Below are 18,593 nucleotides of genomic sequence, written 5' to 3'. Positions count from 1 at the left end.
TTGGAGAGTGAAACGCTATCTATAGGTGCTGATAGTGAGTCACAACATAAGAACTGCAGGGCGTGAACTATCCAATTGGGACACTTCAAAGAAATATATAAATATGTATTTTTTAAAAAAATGACCAATAATAATCTGTACCAGACGTTGACGAGGAACTGTTTGAGGATAGTAGTCTGAGAGAGCTGCAGCAGGGATTCAGAGTGCTGCATTGAGCTGCATAATTAATGTTGAGGGGGCGGAGCCAAAGGTGATGGTGATAAGTTGCCTTGAAGAGGAAGCCTTGTAATACTGTTCGAGCAGAACAAGCTTACAGTTTCTTGTCAGCGGGGGTGCAGACAGTGAAATATTGATGCCACTCGCCACGGTTTTATCTTAGTCTCCGTACCATCTGCTCTTTCGGCCCCTCAAAGCCAGTCAATCAACAAGACCACTGTTCAATTCAACATCTTCCGGTATGACACATCTGGTGCAACTATCCCAGGTGAGGTGGACCGTGAGCGAGAAGGGGGTGTGGCTTTCCTCTGCAGCACAGTGTTATATTTAGTCTTTTTCTTTACTGAATCTAGGTTGTTCTGTGCTGTTTACTAATGGGTTTTTAACATGATACACATCTCCTCAAGGTGGTATATCTTCAAGCAGTGTGTGCACTCAAGGGGTTGCATTTTCATGCATGTGACAAAGAGGGCCTCAGAGGTCCGTCATTCTGAATATAAATGGACGTGCCGTATCCAATTGTGGCCGTATTCAGTGTTTCTAGGCTTTCATATGTATGAGTCTGTTAGCTGTCAGTGCCGTCACACAGCCCCGGAATGGCTTTCACTCGCCTTTTTCTTGGGTAATGTTGCTGTGCTGGCCACCTTAACAATGCAATGCACACGCTTGCACCTCTGTCACCTCACCTCATCGTCACTGAAGCTCAAGGCTGGACCTCTATTGTGGTGCAACAAGCTCCATCAAGGAAGCCTTGCATGTCTATGAAAGGAAATGATTGGGATTCAATTTATTTCCATTTTTTTTTAATGTGAAAGCACACCACAGGTTTACTGCCGTTTTTTTGGGTATGGAACTAGCTGGAATCACACATATGAATTGCAACCTGCACCGCCTCTAAGCTTGTTTATATTTAACAAAGAAGTTGGTAATGTTGTAATGTATCCCAAACTGTAATATTAGACAATATCAAGTCAATATACTGATTATTGTAATGGTTTTATTTCAGCCTTAGAAGTAGATTACAATTGAATGCATCACATAATCAGTTCACAGTTCCACATGTCCAAAAGGAGTAGGAAGAAGCAAAGCTTATTAAATCCTACCCCTCCATCTGGTACTTTTACAATCAGTAACTGTTACATTTGTTCACTTCCTGCTTTCCATAATACAGTTCAAGTTTAAAAAAAAAATTTTTTTTTAATAATGCACCTCGTACCGAAGTTGTAAAATCATATCTGATGCAACGGAATTGTTGCCTGTGAAATGATTACATTACTCGCGGCAGGAAACAGATATGATGTCAGCACAGTTAGTGGTTTACTGATGGTGATGTTGTGAGAAGTGTGACCCATGGTAGGGGTGAAGAAAAGGGTGACACTCATAAGCAGTAGGAAATGAACTCATACATATTATGTTGTGGGTACTTTTAGGTGACGACATTGTTCTTTCTCTTTTGGCTTTTTCCCGTCAGCAATTCAATCTACTCCATCCAACCCTGTCTTCTGCATCTGTCTCTGTCACAACAACTACCCTCATGTCCTCCTTCACTACATCCATAAACCTCCTATTTGGACACAGCATCACACCTTCTACCAATATATTCACTATCTGTCCCAACCATCTCAGTCTGGCCTCTCTGACTTTATCTCTAAGGCCTCTAACATGTAATGTGCCTCTGATGTACTCGTTCCTGATCCTATCCATCCTGGTCACTCCCAATCTGAACCTCAGCATCCTCATCTCTGCTACCTCCAGTTTTGCTTCCTGTCTTTTCCTAAGGGGTCGCCACAGCAATTCAATCTCTTCCATCCAACCCTGTCTCTCTCACACCAACTTCCCTCATGTCCTCATTGACTACATCCATAAACCTCCTCTTTGGTCTTCCTCTACACCTCTTACCTGGTAGCTCTAAATAAAGCATCCTTCTACCAATATATTCACTATCTCTCCTCTGGACATGTCCCAACCATCTCAGTCTGGCCTCTCTGACTTTATCTCCAAGGCCTCTAACATGTAATGTGCCTCTGATGTACTCGTTCCTGATCCTATCCATCCTGGTCACTCCCAATCTGAACCTCAGCATCTTCATTTCTGCTACCTCCAGCTCTACTTTCTGTGTTTTCCTCAACATTGCTGGTCTCACCACAGTTTTGTATACATCTCATTCAATTTTAGCTGAAATATTTAGGTGATACCTTTATGAATGTATAAAGATACAATTAGTCCTCAGGCATGTTATCTTGTAATAAATCTCCACAAGCTCCACATTGTATGGATTATCAGTACAGAATTCCTGGAAGTTGAAAACATTCCAGTTCACCAGGCAAGACATTTATCAGGCAGGCTGGAATGTTTTTTTTTTTTTTGGATAATCAAGTAGAACATGTTCCATTTCCACTCGAGTGTCTTGCCATAAGTGAGAGAAGTGGAACAATATTCCACAGGCCACAATCACCGACATTATCAACTCAATTTGAAGAAGATGTGTAGCGCGATGGTGAGGATAAAAGGTTGTCAACCACTTCTTGGTGTCCTTATGTCCAAGGTGAATCATTTGTTCAGAGCCGTACTTCAATTAATGAAAAATGGGAGCAAAACATGTTACATCATATCTTTTTTTCATCTTTTATGTTATTTTTGTTTATGAGCGTATCCCAGCCTACTGTGCTTTAAAATTAGTTTAAGATGCTCATGCTCGTATTTGTTCATGTTGTTTGCCGGAAAGCCGCAAGCATCTGTGATCTATGTGGCTTTTATTTGATCTTAAATCAAACGTCTGCAAGGACTAATGTTTTTCATTAGTGGAAGTCTGTGAATGCTGATATCAGGCAGTGAGAGGAGAGAGATGTGTGCGAGTAGGTGCTTAGCATGAAGGATGCTTCTTTTCCCTTTGAATATTTTGAGGCCAGCGTGCAGGTGAAGGACGCAGCCTATACAAAAGAAAATGCATCAGTGCTTTTACCGTTATGCACTCCATCGCCTTAGCGCTTTGAAAGAAACTGAAGGACAGAAAGTGAAAGACGAGCGCAGTACATCAGGAGTTGATAAAGTGCTGCAATCTTGCACACGTTGAAGTAATTTTTTTGTTATCGCATCGCATTTTGTAGTTCTTTTGTTTGAGTTGAACAACAGAAGAACTACAGAATGCTATGCATTTGTCACGTTATAATACAATCAAACCTTGGATTATTATTATTTTGCATGGTTTTCTCCATGTAAAACTATAATTATTGTGTGAAAACAAAAGAAAAATTCTAACTAGGTCCTTTGATCTGTTGTTAATATCCTTATTATTTTTTTTTTTGTTCTCTAATTCCGGCTTCGTTTTTCTAGCATAGCATCAGATTTCCTATTGAAAAACATTCCCATTGAAAATGAAAGGCACATTTTTCAAAAGTCCACCATTCACACATTTCTCAACTGATTCCAAACATTCCAGCATGAAACCTTTCCACTCATTGCAAATTTCCCCACTGAGGGACGAATAAAGGCATATCTTATCTTATCTTATTCATGGATTTTAAACGGACCATTTTCCCCATTCCAAAAATGTCATTGTTTTGCAAAATTTACACTTTTTTGTAATACTATTTCCTCTGTTTCTAAGGCTTCTTTCAACAATCAGGTATCTCAAATTATTCGTGTTCAGGACATTCAGGGGCTGCATGGTGGTCGAGTGGTTAGCGACCTGGGTTCGATTCCCCCCTCGGGCATCTCTGTGTGGAATTTGCATGTTCTCCCCATGCATGGGGTTTCCTCTCACATTCCAAAAACATGCTAGGTTAATTGGCGACTCCCAACTGTCTTCGGGTGAGAGGCGGGGTACACCTTGGAGTGGTCGCCAGCCAATCACAAGGCACATATAGACAAACAACCATTCACACTCACATTCATACCTATGGACAATTTGGAGTCGCTAATTAACCTAGCATGTTTTTGGAATGTGGGAGGAAAACCGGAGTACCCGGAAAAAAAAAACCCAGAGCGGGGAATCGAACCGAGGTCTCCTAGGTGTGTGGCCTGTGCACTAACCCCACTACATTTATCAATCATGTAAAAAAAAAAACATATTTTCTTCACAGCTGCACAGATTTCAATAACACTTCTAAAATGAGAACGGAGGTATTTATAGGGCGAGTGGTTAGCAGACAGGCCTCACAGCTAGGAGACCCGGGTTCAATTCCACCCTTGGCCATCTCTGTGTTGAGTTTGAATGTTCTCCCCGTGCATGCGTGGGTTTTCTCCGGGTACTCCGGTTTCCTCCCACATTCGAAAAACATGCTAGGTTAATTAGCGACTCCAAATTGTCCATAGGTATGAATGTGAGTGTGAATGGTTGTTTGTCTATATGTGCCCTGTGATTGGCTGGCGACCAGTCCGGGGTGTACACCGCCTCTCGTTTGAAGACAGCTGGGATAGGCTCCAGCACGCCTATGACTCTCGTGACGATAAGCGGTAGAAAATGAAAAATTACATTCAGGTTTCCTATTTTTCAGATGACAACATTTTTCATCTTTCTGCTAACACATTTTACAACCCATTCAAGCCATAGTCTTAACAATGGAAGACTATTTCCGAATACGATTCCCTCAGTGCACATCACCTTATGTATTTAATCACACAAAGTGCTTGGTAGGGTGTTATTCGTCACTAAACATGCCAGCATATTAAGAGATTGCAGTCCAATTCCCTTCCCCACACTTGGCAAAAAATAAAAAATAAAATAAGCGCAGCAAACAATCAGCTTGCCTCTTACGGATGACTGAAGAAGCCGTGATAATATTGTGCTTAGCAAGGAAAATAAACTGACAACTGCTTGTGTTTTTTTTTTTGGACATACTAGAAGTCTCACCAGGACGCAACAAGAGATCTCATAATAAGACATTGCATGTATTTATCTACCACTGATTACTCCGTTTTGATTAAATCATTACCATGATGATTTAAACTTTAAACACAAAACAATTTTAGTCAACTGAATCGTCTGCACATATTCCAACCGATGTTCTGTGAAAACTGTGAATCCATGGCTCTGTCAGCGATTATTCGGATGTCAGCTAACTGGCCTTTAGCCTGAGATTGAAGGTGTTGCATTATTGAAGGCTGAATATGGAACATTTTGTCTCTAGAGGAGGTTAAAACTTGAACATCAGAGAACACAAAGAACCCAAATATGAAAGGGAAAAAAAAGCATCCTTACATCCCATTATGTAGATCAGGGGTCTCAAACTTGCGGCCCGCGGGCCAAATGCGGCCCGCGAGACGCTATAGTTTGAGGCCCCCACCTTGATACCAAAGTTTAATGTTGAAATGACAAGCTGTGTGCACACCGGACACAATTAACATGATTTTGCCCCGCCCATACTGTTACCCTACCCTGTTACCTCGTCCTGTTTTGCTTTGGATTAGCAATTAAGCTAAAGGCGTATGACGCTGGGTACAAATAAATGCAGGAAGTGATTTGGAATAAAACGGAAAATACACGTCAAGATAAAGCATCTCATCAAACATGTTGTTAAAGTTACGACGCTGCTCCCAGATGGAACTGAGTACGATGCTAACTTGCTAATTGGGTCAAATTATTAAGTTTCATTAATGTTCATTTGAAAGGTTAAATAACTGTACATTTGAATCTGAAAAAAAAAACATTTCTCTACCAACTGTATGTGGTTTCTTACGTTTTTCTTATTTGCTTATTGTCTTTATTCTTAATTTGTTTATTTTTTTATCTTATTTTGTGTATAGAAAAATAAAAATGAAGATATTTGAGAACAGTTTAATGTTTTATCAGATATTTTGGTGTGGAAAACCGGAACCAAAGTACTGAAAAAGTGTAGGGTATAGCAGAAGCAAAAGCATTGAAGATAGTTTTTTTTATTGATTTTTTTCCCCAGTTTTTTTATTAAATGCGTTTTTTTTTTTTGAAAACCTGATGCGGTCCGGCTTCACCCAGAATCTAGCTCCGGTGGCCCCCAGGTAAATTGAGTTTGAGACCCCTGATGTCGATGCTCAATATTTCAATGATTTATGAGTTGTTGTTTTTTTAACAGTAACATCCGGTAATACTACACTGGGTACTGGGACACTTACTTTTTTCCAATTATATAAAATTAGGTTGGTCAAATAATTACATTTTTAATCAAATTAATCACGGTTTTCAAATTCAAATCATGATTAATCACCATGTCACACTGTGTCTGAAATATGCCTATTTTTAGTGTTTTGCTGCAGTGGCGGAGCTACGTGGTGGCCAGGGGTGGCCGCGGCCACCCCATTGTTTATTATTAGACCAACCTTGTTTCTTCAATTTGTTGTTCAATGTTTTTTCAGTACAATGCCATTATTGATTTAAGAACTGATTGATTTAAGGTCTAACCCAGCAAATATAGCAGTGAGCTATCCAGTGATGTACTGCTGCATAGCCAGGGTGGCTTTTCTCCTCTTTAATAACTGAGAATACTTGACTGTAGAAAATGTCACATGATTCATTACTTGGTGAAAGCCCGTTGGAGAATAAGCTTATGGCAGTCAATCAACAATGTATTGTTCGGCGGCGTTCCAAATGATAACAAAAGATAGCATAACTTGTTGTTTGTTTTTTTCTGCTGACACCAAATGAAATGAGTAAATGTCTGAGTCCGTTAGATGAAGTACACCACTGGGTACTGCAGTTGTTTTTCCTCATAATACTTGCAACGCAGGATTTTATAAGCGAAATGTTCCCTCTGTGTACATTTGAGGCAGTTTGGTGGTGTGGAGGTGGATTGTAGCGCCTCCGTAATTTTGTTTACTCCACAAAAAAACAACAACAATTCAGTTTGGAAGTTATGGAGACATGATTGTATGACTTTTTTAGATTCACATATGGTTTGATTGTTTAGTGAGAGGTTTGGATCGATTGTTGTGATATTTGGTCCGGGGCTTGCTTGTAAACTCAGGTGTCATTATTGGACATTATCATTGCTTTGTTGTGTTCTCTTATTACCAGACTTTAGGTTGTGTCCATAGTAAAGATTTAAAGATAAACAGGCGAGAGGGGAAAAAAAACGTGTTTGTCCAAAACGGTACAAGGTGTAACGTATAAATTAGTGTCTCCCAGCTGTGGTCCATCAGCTAAGAGCTAATCAAGCTTCAGGTGCCCCCACATGTCCTGCCTCCAGCAGGTGCGAGGGCTTCTGAAAAAAACCCAAAAACAAACCACAGGTGGGTAGAAGGCAGAGTCAAACAAAGTGAATAAACAGGAGAAAACAACGTGACAGCGTAACAACAAATAGGCTTGCTTGCATGGATGACTTTCACATTTAAGAGGCTGAAATCTGAGGATATTGACATTTTAAAATAAAAAAATTAATAATTTCTCCTCTGGTTTCCTCCCACATTCCAAAAACATGCTAGGTTAATTAGCGACTCCAAATTGTCCATAGGTATGAATGTGAGTGTGAATGGTTGTTTGTCTACATATATGTGCCCTGTGATTGGCTGGCCACCAGTCCAGGGTGTACCCCGCCTCTCGTCTGAAAACAGCTGGGATAGGCTCCAGCACCCCATGCGACCCTCGTGAGGATAAGCGGTATAAAATGAAAAATAAAAGGACATTCAGGTTACCTATTTTTCGGATGACAAAATTTTTTGTCTATATGTGCCTCTCACCCGAAAACATCTGGGATAGGCTCCAGCATACCCGCAACCCTCATGAGGATAAGCGGTAGAAAATGATAGGACATTCAGGTTACATATTTTTCGGATGACAACATTTTTTGTCTATATGTGCCTCTCGCCCGAAAACAGCTGGGATAGGCTCCAGCACCCCCGCAACCCTCATGAGGATAAGCCGTAGAAAATGAAAAATGAAAGGACATTCAGGTTACCTATTTTTCAGATGACAACATTTTTTGTTTATATGTGCCCTGTGATTGGCTGGCCACCAGTCCAGGGTGTACCCCGCCTCTCGCTTGAAAACAGCTGGGATAGGCTCCAGCATGCCCACAACTCTCATGAGGATAAGCAATAGAAAACTAATGAATGAAAAGAATAATTTAATACCACAATAATTGCTGAATAATTGATTAATCGATTATAATCATTGAGTCATTGATTAATAAATTGTCCCCTAAATTACTTTGTTTATCACGGTAATCCCATCTCACCTTTCAGCCTGAGAACAAATGAGATTTCGTTCTTTTCCATTAATAAAACAAATGCGGCATTTTGCAGTGTCGCGTTTTGTGTACACACACTGTTGTGTTTCCAAAAGTTATTGATCGATCCCATCTTCGCTAGGCTTCGCTTCATTGATTGGCGATGGCGCTCTCAGGTTGAGAGTAAGTGATAATACACGAGTGTGTAAGTCCGGGAGCGTTCTTTAAAGCACAGTCTCTTCATCTTGTCACAGAAATATTGCTTCATTCATTACTTGCTGCATTAAATCTACAGCACTGCTACAGTTGATCATAAATATTAGTTAGACAGCATCATTTTTTAGCTAAAATCATAAACTCAGTCATCAATATTAGTGTGTGTTTGGATTTTAATCATGGATGTGTGTTGAAATACCTGCCTACCTTTCTGTCCTCTTCCCTTTGCTAGTATGCTTCAAAGGTTATTTCCTATTTTAAGCCATAATGTGTGCTTAATTGAAAACGCATCTTTGTCTACTTTACAGAAGACACGAGTTAAATATCACAACATATAGGTCAGATCATTCTGCTATAGATAGAATCTTATTTTCATTATTTTCAAAAGGTAACATCACGACTTGACTTAGCAGTACAAAGCACATTTGTCAGCTACAAAGCTTGTGAGAGTCATGGTGGGAATTAAATAACCAGCAGTTGGCCTATTAAAGCTAGCGTTATTTGTAATTAAATTCAGCATGTTGTAACCCATGCAGTGTGCCAGACAGAAAGCTATTAATGCACTGAGACTGACAAAATTACACAGCAACAAGAGTCGGTTTTTTTTAATGCGAGTATAATACAAGTATAACTCATCATGAGAGCTTAGCTGCTATTCTCAAGTCGGTGTTGGACTCGTGGCACCGTGTTTTTTTTTTCATTGTTTGGGTTTTGTGATGGATTCGTCTGACAATGTGAAGGGGAACGATCCCCGTGAGTCGCCTTTCTGCTCGCCACTTGCGGCTTCGCTGTCATTTGTCCTACAATACCATTGACCGCATGGTGCAAAAAGAACACCCCCCGTCTTTCTCAAGTTCTAATGGAGCACTTTTAAGGCTGAAAAAAAAAAAAAAATCCAAACCTACAAATTACACCTTAAACCTAACAACTGCAATCAAGTATTAGTAATAACTTGCAATGAGTTTCTTACAGCCCTGTGGAAGAATTGTGGCACACTCATTCATTCATTTTCTACACTTTTTCCTCACGAGGGTCGCAGGGGGTGCTGGAGCCTATTCCAGCTGTCTTTGGGTGAGAGGCGAGGTACACCCTGGACTGGTCTTTGGCACACTCATCTTTGCAGAATTGTTGTAATTCAGCCAAAACTGGGGGCGGAGGGTTCGAGCACAAACCACCTTGATAAGATCATGCCACAGCATCTCAAAAGGATTCAGGTCAGGACCACTCCCAAGTCTTTGTTTTGTTTGTCTTTAGCCATTCAGAGGTGGACTAGCTGGTGTGTTTTGGATCGTTGTCCTGCTGCAGAACCCAAATTGGTTTCAGTTTGAAGTCACAAACAGATGACATCCTGACATTCTCCTTCTGGATTTTTTTTGGTAGACAACAGAATTCATTGTTCAATTTATCACAGCAAATCTTCTAGGTCCTGAAGCAGCAACAAAATAGACCATCACACTACCTCCACCGTATTTTACTATTGGTATGATGTTCGTTTTCTGAGATGTGGTGGTGTAAAATTCAACCTTAGTCTCATCAGACCACAAGTGTATTTTCCTAAAGGTCTTGGTCCAAAATGATCCAAAAAGATGCTTCATATGGACGCATGTATACAGTGGATGAAGACATGTACAAGTCCACCTGAATGGGGACTGCACTCTTGACTGGTTACCAGTCAAACCATCATTGATTAGGACCTGAACCGATACTACCTGAGTCAACCACTAGACCAACAGTGACTGCCTTATAAATGACACAAGACACATTTCTAAAGACAAAAACATGTCCTAAAAGGTTAAATGATGACGTTCGCAGGTTGTCAATGAAAATGACAACATCACCCTGAGCAAAGTGATTCTTTCCATGCTTTTTATGAACTGTCATGAATATGATTTATCAATGACAATCAGTCTTGTAGCATTCATGAATATATCTAACACACTAACAATAATTAAGTCTTATCTTTTAATCCAGTCTTGCAATGTCATTTCATGCAAGTTCACTTAAGGCAACACAGTAGAACCTTGATTAGTATCATTGATCTGTCCCACAAGGTCTGACTCAAACCAAAACAAAAACTCTAACCGGCTCAGGTTTTCTATTACATGTAAATCCAAACATTTTACCACAAAACACATTTGATAGTTTGACAATTATAGCGTTACATTTACTGTTGACCAGTGCTCCAAATTAACCCGCAACTACTGAAGACAAGAAATAACTCATAGCAAAACATGAAGGTGGTGTCCATGTTGATTTCACTGCCGTAATAATTCGGGTAACACGGCCAACTTGTAGAGTATACACACCTGAAACACAACCATCCTTTTCAGTTTTCCCAACTGGGTCCCGACAGCTAACGGCATTTGGTCGGCAAAGTAAATATGAACTGTATAACGAAGATGACATCAGAAATCAGGTTCCTTAGTTATTCTATTTTTTATAATGTTATTCCTTTGGAATGTTTGTCTTTGGTTTCGATACTATTTTGTAATTCATTAATTAATTTTCTACCGCTTATCCTCACGAGGGTCAAGGCGGGTGCTGGAGCCTATCCCAGCTGTCTAGACAAACAACCATTCACACTCACATTCATACCTATGGACAATTTGGAGTCGCTAATTAACCTAGCATGTTTTTGGAATGTGGGAGGAAACCGGAGTACCCGGAGAAAACCCACACATGCACCGGGAGAACATGCAAACTCCACACAGAGATGGCCGAGGGTGGAATCGAACTCAAGTCTCCTAGCTGTGAGGTCTGCGTGCAAACCACTCGAACACCATGCAGCCCTAGTATTTTGTAATATAACAATTTATTATCAATAAGAGGGGAATACTTTAAATAGAATGAAATTACACAGCATCTTTGAATCAACTTCGAGTATCGTTTCAGTATCTGAGTGTCTGAGTTTACGGTGATCAAACTCTGGTCACCCTAGTCATGGAGGCGACATGATGTGTGGACTGTTGCGTGACCGTTTAGTCAATAATCACATTTTTAAATGTATCCTTCAAACTGGATGAAACACTATCATGGAAATTTGACTAGTTAGATAATTGCTGTTCACACCCAATACAAACATAGTGACTACTCTGTGTGCACAAGTCAAGACTCTTTAAAGCTGTTAATCTCTCGTGTCAGTACTGCGTGTATCAACGTATAAAAGAAGTGTCATCAATTGCTGGGTTGTGCTGACCGCAGTCGTTGTCTCCCACAGTCAACAATCTGTCATGTTGGCAAGCACCATTATGCTCTTTAGCGCATGTACCAGACACTATGCACAATATTTCTCACTTCCGTGCCTTTGTTTACCTTTTTTTTTTTTTTTTTATCCTTAATAGATGTGTGGGTTGGTTAGATGGCCCTCATTAGGTTGCAAATCTCCAGCCTACATGAGCAGTATGATATCACACTTGACCCAGTAGTTACTTTAAACAGCCATTTCTGTCTAAATGGGCTTTTGTAACATGTGTGGATGTAATGTACTCTATGTGTGTGTGTGTCTATCTTTGTGTGCTTCTATGAAATGTGTGCGTTGTCAGAGAGCTCCTTAAATGGTTTTGCCTGCCTCCTGGCTCTATGTTAAACCCCTGCATTGCAGCACTGCCACTGGGATTTCAGCAGGCGCGGCCCTTTTTTCTTCCCCCTCTAACCCGTCATCGTCACAATAGAGAGATTAAATTTGGGCCACATCACTCCTGCACGGAAAGCTCCGCTGCTCACATTTGCACATCCGCCGGTGTTGGTATGCAATGCTCAAAAAAAAAAAAAAAAATGCAGAAAACCTGAGAAACAGCAATAGTCCTTTACGAACCTCCCCTTTCCCCCCCGCCTGAGTGGGAGAAGCTGTCATGGACAGCCACGTGTCTTGGAGACAGACGCAGACCGAAGCAGAAAAAGGGAGAAAAAAGACAACACGGGGTCCTGAGGGGCTCTGTAATTCAAGTGGCGTCTGAGAAGCTGCACAGTAATCTTGGTGAAGAATAGAGAGGCCCTATCCTTTTGGTGCGAAGAGACACCTAAAGTTGTTTTTTTTTTTACAGAAAAAAAGACAAAGCAATTCAAATGTTATTTTGTGATTGATGAAAGCGCTCGATGACCAATAAAAACGGTAGACAAACACCTTCAAAAAGCTATGAAACATGATCTTCAAATTGAAATTGGCTTGTCTCACTTAAAAGGATGGCATGTCTCCAAGATGCGGTTTATTTAACCAGCTAAATATTGGATTTCAGCAGCCACCATGGTATAGACACTAATGGGCCTGTAGTGACAGGAGGAAAGAAGGATTTACAGATAATTGGGTAAACAATTTAAAGGGGAACTGCACTTTTTTTTTGGGAGTCGTTCATAATCTCTGAACATATATTCCTTTCCATTTTCTGTTCATTATAACACAAAAAAAATAGTTTAATTTGAGGTACCTTAAAATGCTTTAATTGGGACAACAACATGGCTGGGATGGCCGTGTCTTCCAGCATGGTAGTTGCAGTATTTTGCCATATTTTGACAACAACGGCAGCGATAACACTTACGATGTACTCTCCTCTTGGGATGGCTGTGTCTTCCAGCACACGTCTTGTGCTGGAAGCTGGAGGGCTTCATAATCGAAATAGTTGTATACCAATGACAGCATTGTAAGCTAGCTCAAATTAACTTGTTTTCTTGTGTTCTATTGCACAGAAAAGGGAAAGAAATATGTGTTCAAAGTGCATCCTTTTTGTATACATCCTATATCAGCAGCATTTTTAGTTAGAATGAATAAGTATGGCGGCACGGCGGTCGAGTGGTTAGCGCGCAGACCTCACAGCTAGGAGACCAGGGTTCAATTCCACCCTCGGCCATCTCTTTGTGGAGTTTGCATGTTCTCCCCGTGCATGCGTGGGTTTTCTCCGGGTACTCCGGTTTCCTCCCACATTCCAGAAACATGCTAGGTTAATTAGCGACTCCAAATTGTCCATAGGTATGAATGTGAGTGTGAATGGTTGTTTGTCTATATGTGCACTGTGATTGGCTGGCGACCAGTCCAGCCAGTATTACTAATCCTTGATTGCAGTTGTTGCAGCTCAGGGTGGCCAAACCAGTTATTAGGTTCAAGGTGTAATTTGTAGGTTTGGATTTTTTTGGCTGAATTACAACAATTCTGCAAAGTGAGTGTGCCAAAGACCAGTCCAGGGTGTACCCCGCCTCTTGCCCCAAAGTCAGCCGGGATTGGCTCCAGCTCACATGTGTCCCAGAACAGAATAAGCAATACACAATGAATGAACCCAAATGATTGATGCAATGTGTCATAGCTATGACTCTGTAAATATTATTGTTTTGCTTCAGGACTAGACGCTTAACAGTGACAACTGAATCATTAAATTTAATCAGCCTCTAAATTTTAGACAGCGCTTGGCCCTCAGCCAACGCTCACATCCCCTTTAGAGATGGGAATGGGAATGTACCTTTAGGTCCCGCTTTGAAAATACAGTAGGAACCATTAGAGGTAGATAATGTTGTCTATACAAAATAATGACCTTGAAATGAAAAATGGGCAATTAATGTGTTGATTTCAGTCCTGGATGATCAGTATCAGAATCGACAGCATCAAACCTAAATCGAAGCATCCCTAAACGAAAGGTGAATGGTTTCACCTTGTCATTTATCTCATCACTATTCATTTTGACTCCATGGTCACAGTATTTATATGAGTAATGGGTATAAAGAGTGTTCATTAAATTCCATTCCAGGAAATTGCTCAGTCCTTTGGTGAAATAAATAGGCAGGGGAACCATCCAATTATGTTAACCAAGAAGCAATTCCATTTTACCTGATTGTATCCGAGAATCAGCAAATCAGAGTCTGTCGGCCATATCGGCAAGCCAATTTTACGATCTTCCAAGACATGTTTTTGACCTTATATTTGTCCTCAGATGATACGTTTTTTGTTTTTTTTAGGTTAATCAGCTGTTTATACATAACTTGTTCATTAACATTGATGCCGGTCATGGCAGCTATGAAATTATAACAGGTGTTATAAAATAATGCTTTTTATTTGACCTTTCTATCAGACGAAATACACACAACTCATATTTCTGACAGCGCTGCAGTGTGAAGGAGCCTTAAAACTGCTGTCACAGCTGACGCTCAGCAGGGCGCAAACAACTCACGCTGACATTTTCACAGCGTTTCTCTGGAGGACTGCGGGTATTTCACTGTGCAGGAACCACACCTGCCTTCAATCTGTATTCCTACTCGTATTCACACTAACCTTTTGTATAGAAAAAAGCTCACACCAGCATAGGAACTGTTTTTTTTAGTATAGAAGAATGTTGTGTTCGGCATCAGCGGGTCCATAGATGGATTTCCCTTCACAATCATTACCTTTCCTTTCTACTGTAATTTCATCTGCTCGTGTTTTAATACCGTCTACTATCAGAAATGATGCCGCAATATCAAACAACAATGCCCCTGACTGCTTCTCTCTATCTCACTAATGCACTATAAATAGATTGTTGTGTAGTTTTTCCTTCCATTACCTCTGGTGATCGCAGCGAAGTTATCATGCAGCTGCAATTCTTCCGGCTCCATCTCATGTTGTTCCGTGTCTCCAACACAATAGACTCATTTTGGACTGTCCATTTATTTTTTTTTTAGATGCCTGCTTTGGATGTTTCAGGGTTTGATTACTTTTGTATGAGTTCATTTTGTGTTGGTTTTCAGCACCACCTGCTTGGCAGTCAGCTCCTTATAATGCCTAAAACCCCACCCTGCTGGGTCTCCTCTGTGGGTTTAGTTTATTCAGAGCCTTGTGATAATCTGCTATAAGGTGTTTTTGTACATACGGTACATCCGTTTGGTTGTTTGTTTTGGTTCGTTTCTTGCTAGTTTTGCCTGTTGTGTACTGCATCCGGGTTCATTTTTCCTCCAGAACACCAAAAATCATGATACATTTTGCTCTAATATGGAACAAAAAATAGTATTACTTCTCTGGTATTACAAATATTTCTTTATTCAATTGTATGTTGTACTGTAGCCGTAAATCAGTAATGTGCATAGTATAAAATAAATTTATTTTCTGTATCCATCCATCCATTTTCTATACCGCTTATCCTCACAAGGGTTGTTGACTGGTTGTCAGCCAATCACAGGGCACATATAGACAAACAACCATTCACACTCACATTCATACCTATGGACAATTTGGAGTCGCTAATTAACCTAGCATGTTTTTTTGGAATGTGGGAGGAAACTGGAGTACCCGGAGAAAACCCACGCATGCACGGGGAGAACATGCAAACTCCACACAGAGATGTCCAAGAGTGGAATCGAACTCAGGTCTCCTAGCTGTGTGGCCTGTGCTAAATAATATAGGAACATCTATTAATATTTATCTATTGAATGGTCTTATAAATGTATTTTTTGGAAGATTCAAAAATTTTTTAACAAGAAAAATCACTGTATTTGCACATTTCCTGATTTCAGAGCTTTTTTGGAGCTGATTGGTGCCTTGCTTTTTTCCATGTTCATGGTTCCTCATTTGGTTCAAATTCCAGGGACTTTTTTGGTTCGACTCAGGTCCCCAAAGCTTCCTTGGCGGAGTGGGCGAGCTTTGCATAATGAGACGGCCGGGCTTATCTCCAAAAAGTCAGCAAATTACCTCCATTCTTATTAAATTGCATTGCAACTCCAACAATGGGAAACACTATGAAAACATGGATACCAGAGGAAACCCTGCTGCAGAAATGTGTAACTTGGAATGACCATGCAGATGGTGGAATGCATCAAGAGGCGAGATGGCTGCAGCCATGTTTTTTTCTGGCTTTTGAATAAAAAACAAACCCCAGCAACTAAAGAAAGCCGTGGTCGGAGGAGAATAATACCTTATTTTGCCGTGTCAGCTTGACACTGTTTTCACTATTTTCAATAGTACAAGCCGATTCCTTGTATGGCATGTACAAATTGATGTTACTTATCTGTCCCTGTAGATGTACAATATTTCATTTTAAAATAAAGCAATTAAGTCCACTGAGTCATGAAATTGATGACTTTGCCTTTGGAGAAAATAGAACCAAAAGCTCTGCAGAGGAACCGAAGAACTGAGCATCATGAAGCATTATTGCTTCTCTTGTCTGCAAACAGTTATTAGCAATTGCATTAAAGTCCACAGTAAATAACCTTAGGGCATTTTGAAAATATGTTGTTAACCTACAAGATATGACATACAGAAAGATGCTGCGTTTACTGTAGTTGCAGAAATGCTAATGAATGAGGCTTTATGCTCAAACTAAATTGGGCACACGTTATTCTTTCTGTTGGCGCTATATGTAATAAGGATGCAACCGTTTGACCGTGCACCTTATGGACCGCAGCACTGTGGGTGTGCATGCACCTGTTTGGCATGGTGAAAAACCCTCCATATGTTACGTAATGACCCATTTACTACACTGTACATATTTTCAGTGAGGCACAGTCTGCCTAAAAACAGACAGAAAATAAATAATCATTATTCATTCATTCATTCATTTTCTACCGCTTTTCCTCACGAGGGTCGCGGGGGTGCTGGAGCCTATCCCAGCTGTCTTTGGGCGTGAGGCGGGGTACACCCTGGACTGGTCGCCAGCCAATCACAGGGCACATATATTCAAACAACCATTCACACTCACATTCATACCTATGGACAATTTGGAGTCGCCAATTTTAACCTAGCATGTTTTTGGAATGTGGGAGGAAACCGGAGTACCTGTAGAAAACCCACGCATGCACGGGGAGAACATGCAAACTCCACACAGAGATGGCCGAAGGTGGAATCGAACTTGGGTCCCCTAGCTTTGTGGCTTGCATGCTAACCACTCTTGCTGTATACATTAATTAATTCATTCATTTTCTACCGCTTTTCCTCAAGAGGGTCACGGGGGGTGCTGGAGCCTATCCCAGCTGTCTTCGGGCGTGAGGCGGGGTACACCCTGGACTGGTCGCCAGCCAGCCAATCACAGGGCAAATATAGTCAAACAACCATTCACACTCACATTCATACCTATGGACAATTTGGAGTCGCTAATTAACCTAGATGGCCGAGGGTGGAATTGAACCCTGGTCTCCTAGCTGCGAGGTCTGCGCGCTAACCACTAGACCACCGTGCCGCCAATAATCATTATAATAATCATTATTAATGGCACACTTACACCTTCTGTAATAGAAACAAGCTGTTTGAATTCAATTATGTCAGCAAAATAGTGAAAGCAGGATCAAGTAGTACGGAGTCTTGGTGTAAAGTGGAGCTAAAGTCAAGACAGTAGGTTTTGATTTTATCCTACAGGTTGATTCTAATCACCGGGTGGATTATTTTTTTTTTTTTAACATTTAGATTACATTATCAGGAAACATCAGATATACGTTTATGATTCTGCTGTGATAATATTTCAGTGTGCGGTATGAACTGTGATCTCCTCCTTGCTGATTGTTTTAACAGTGTGCCTCTGTGAGTTCACACTGTCTTTTCTCTGCAGGATTTCTGACTGTCAACATTTTCACTGTGAATACGTCCAGCCACTCCTGCAGAAGTCAACATTTGGCTGTAAGTGCGCCATTCCCCCACCGTAGCTCCTGTTTGAAAGCAGCTCTTTTTGACAACACTGTGCAACAATTTGACCTTAAAGGTTGTGTGTGTGAGAGAAGTAGTAGTGGGAGGCGAAGAGGAAGAGGAAGAGGATATCCTCCACTTCATCAGAGCAGACCAGTGTCATTGCTGTGACCGTTCTCTTTTACGAGGGCACACATGACTGCACATTGTCACAAGCCTCCATCTACTCCAGAAAGAGTGTCATCCATTGTTGGAGATCTGGTTCGCCTCTCTGGCCTTACTGTCAACTAAAAGCATGATGACGCCGGATGTTTTTTTTTTTTTTTTTTTATTGAGACGTTTCGATGCACTGTAGCATAAAAAATAGTGTGTTAACTTTTATGTTTTTTTTTCTGAATCTATTTATACATCAACAGATTAATTTGCAATGCCAGTGAGTATGAGTATGCCGGGCTGGC

The 18,593-nt window shown here is 40.7% G+C and overlaps 1 protein-coding gene and 1 long non-coding RNA gene across 6 annotated transcripts in view; one reads left to right on the top strand and one right to left on the bottom strand.

Moving 5' to 3' along the window:
* Positions 1–18,593, top strand: part of LOC131104945 (synaptotagmin-2-like) — a 61,480-nt gene that overhangs the window by 3,393 nt on the left and 39,494 nt on the right. Inside the window, exon 3 of one of the 3 annotated variants that reach the window (XM_058052657.1) lies at positions 18,062–18,129. The exons of the other annotated variants lie outside the window; for them this stretch is intronic. The gene's annotated coding sequence lies outside the window, so the exon portion shown is untranslated. The remainder of the gene's footprint in view (positions 1–18,061; positions 18,130–18,593) is intronic. 3 annotated transcript variants of the gene reach the window in all.
* LOC131104949 (uncharacterized) overlaps positions 1–18,593 on the bottom strand; it is a 56,294-nt gene that overhangs the window by 4,954 nt on the left and 32,747 nt on the right. The window lies entirely within an intron of this gene.

The sequence above is a fragment of the Doryrhamphus excisus genome, chromosome 16 (genome assembly GCF_030265055.1).
Source record: "Doryrhamphus excisus isolate RoL2022-K1 chromosome 16, RoL_Dexc_1.0, whole genome shotgun sequence".
In the NCBI taxonomy this organism is placed as follows: Eukaryota; Metazoa; Chordata; class Actinopteri; order Syngnathiformes; family Syngnathidae; genus Doryrhamphus; species Doryrhamphus excisus.
Note: the sequence above shows the minus strand (reverse complement) of the source record. Positions and strands in the feature narration are given on the sequence as shown.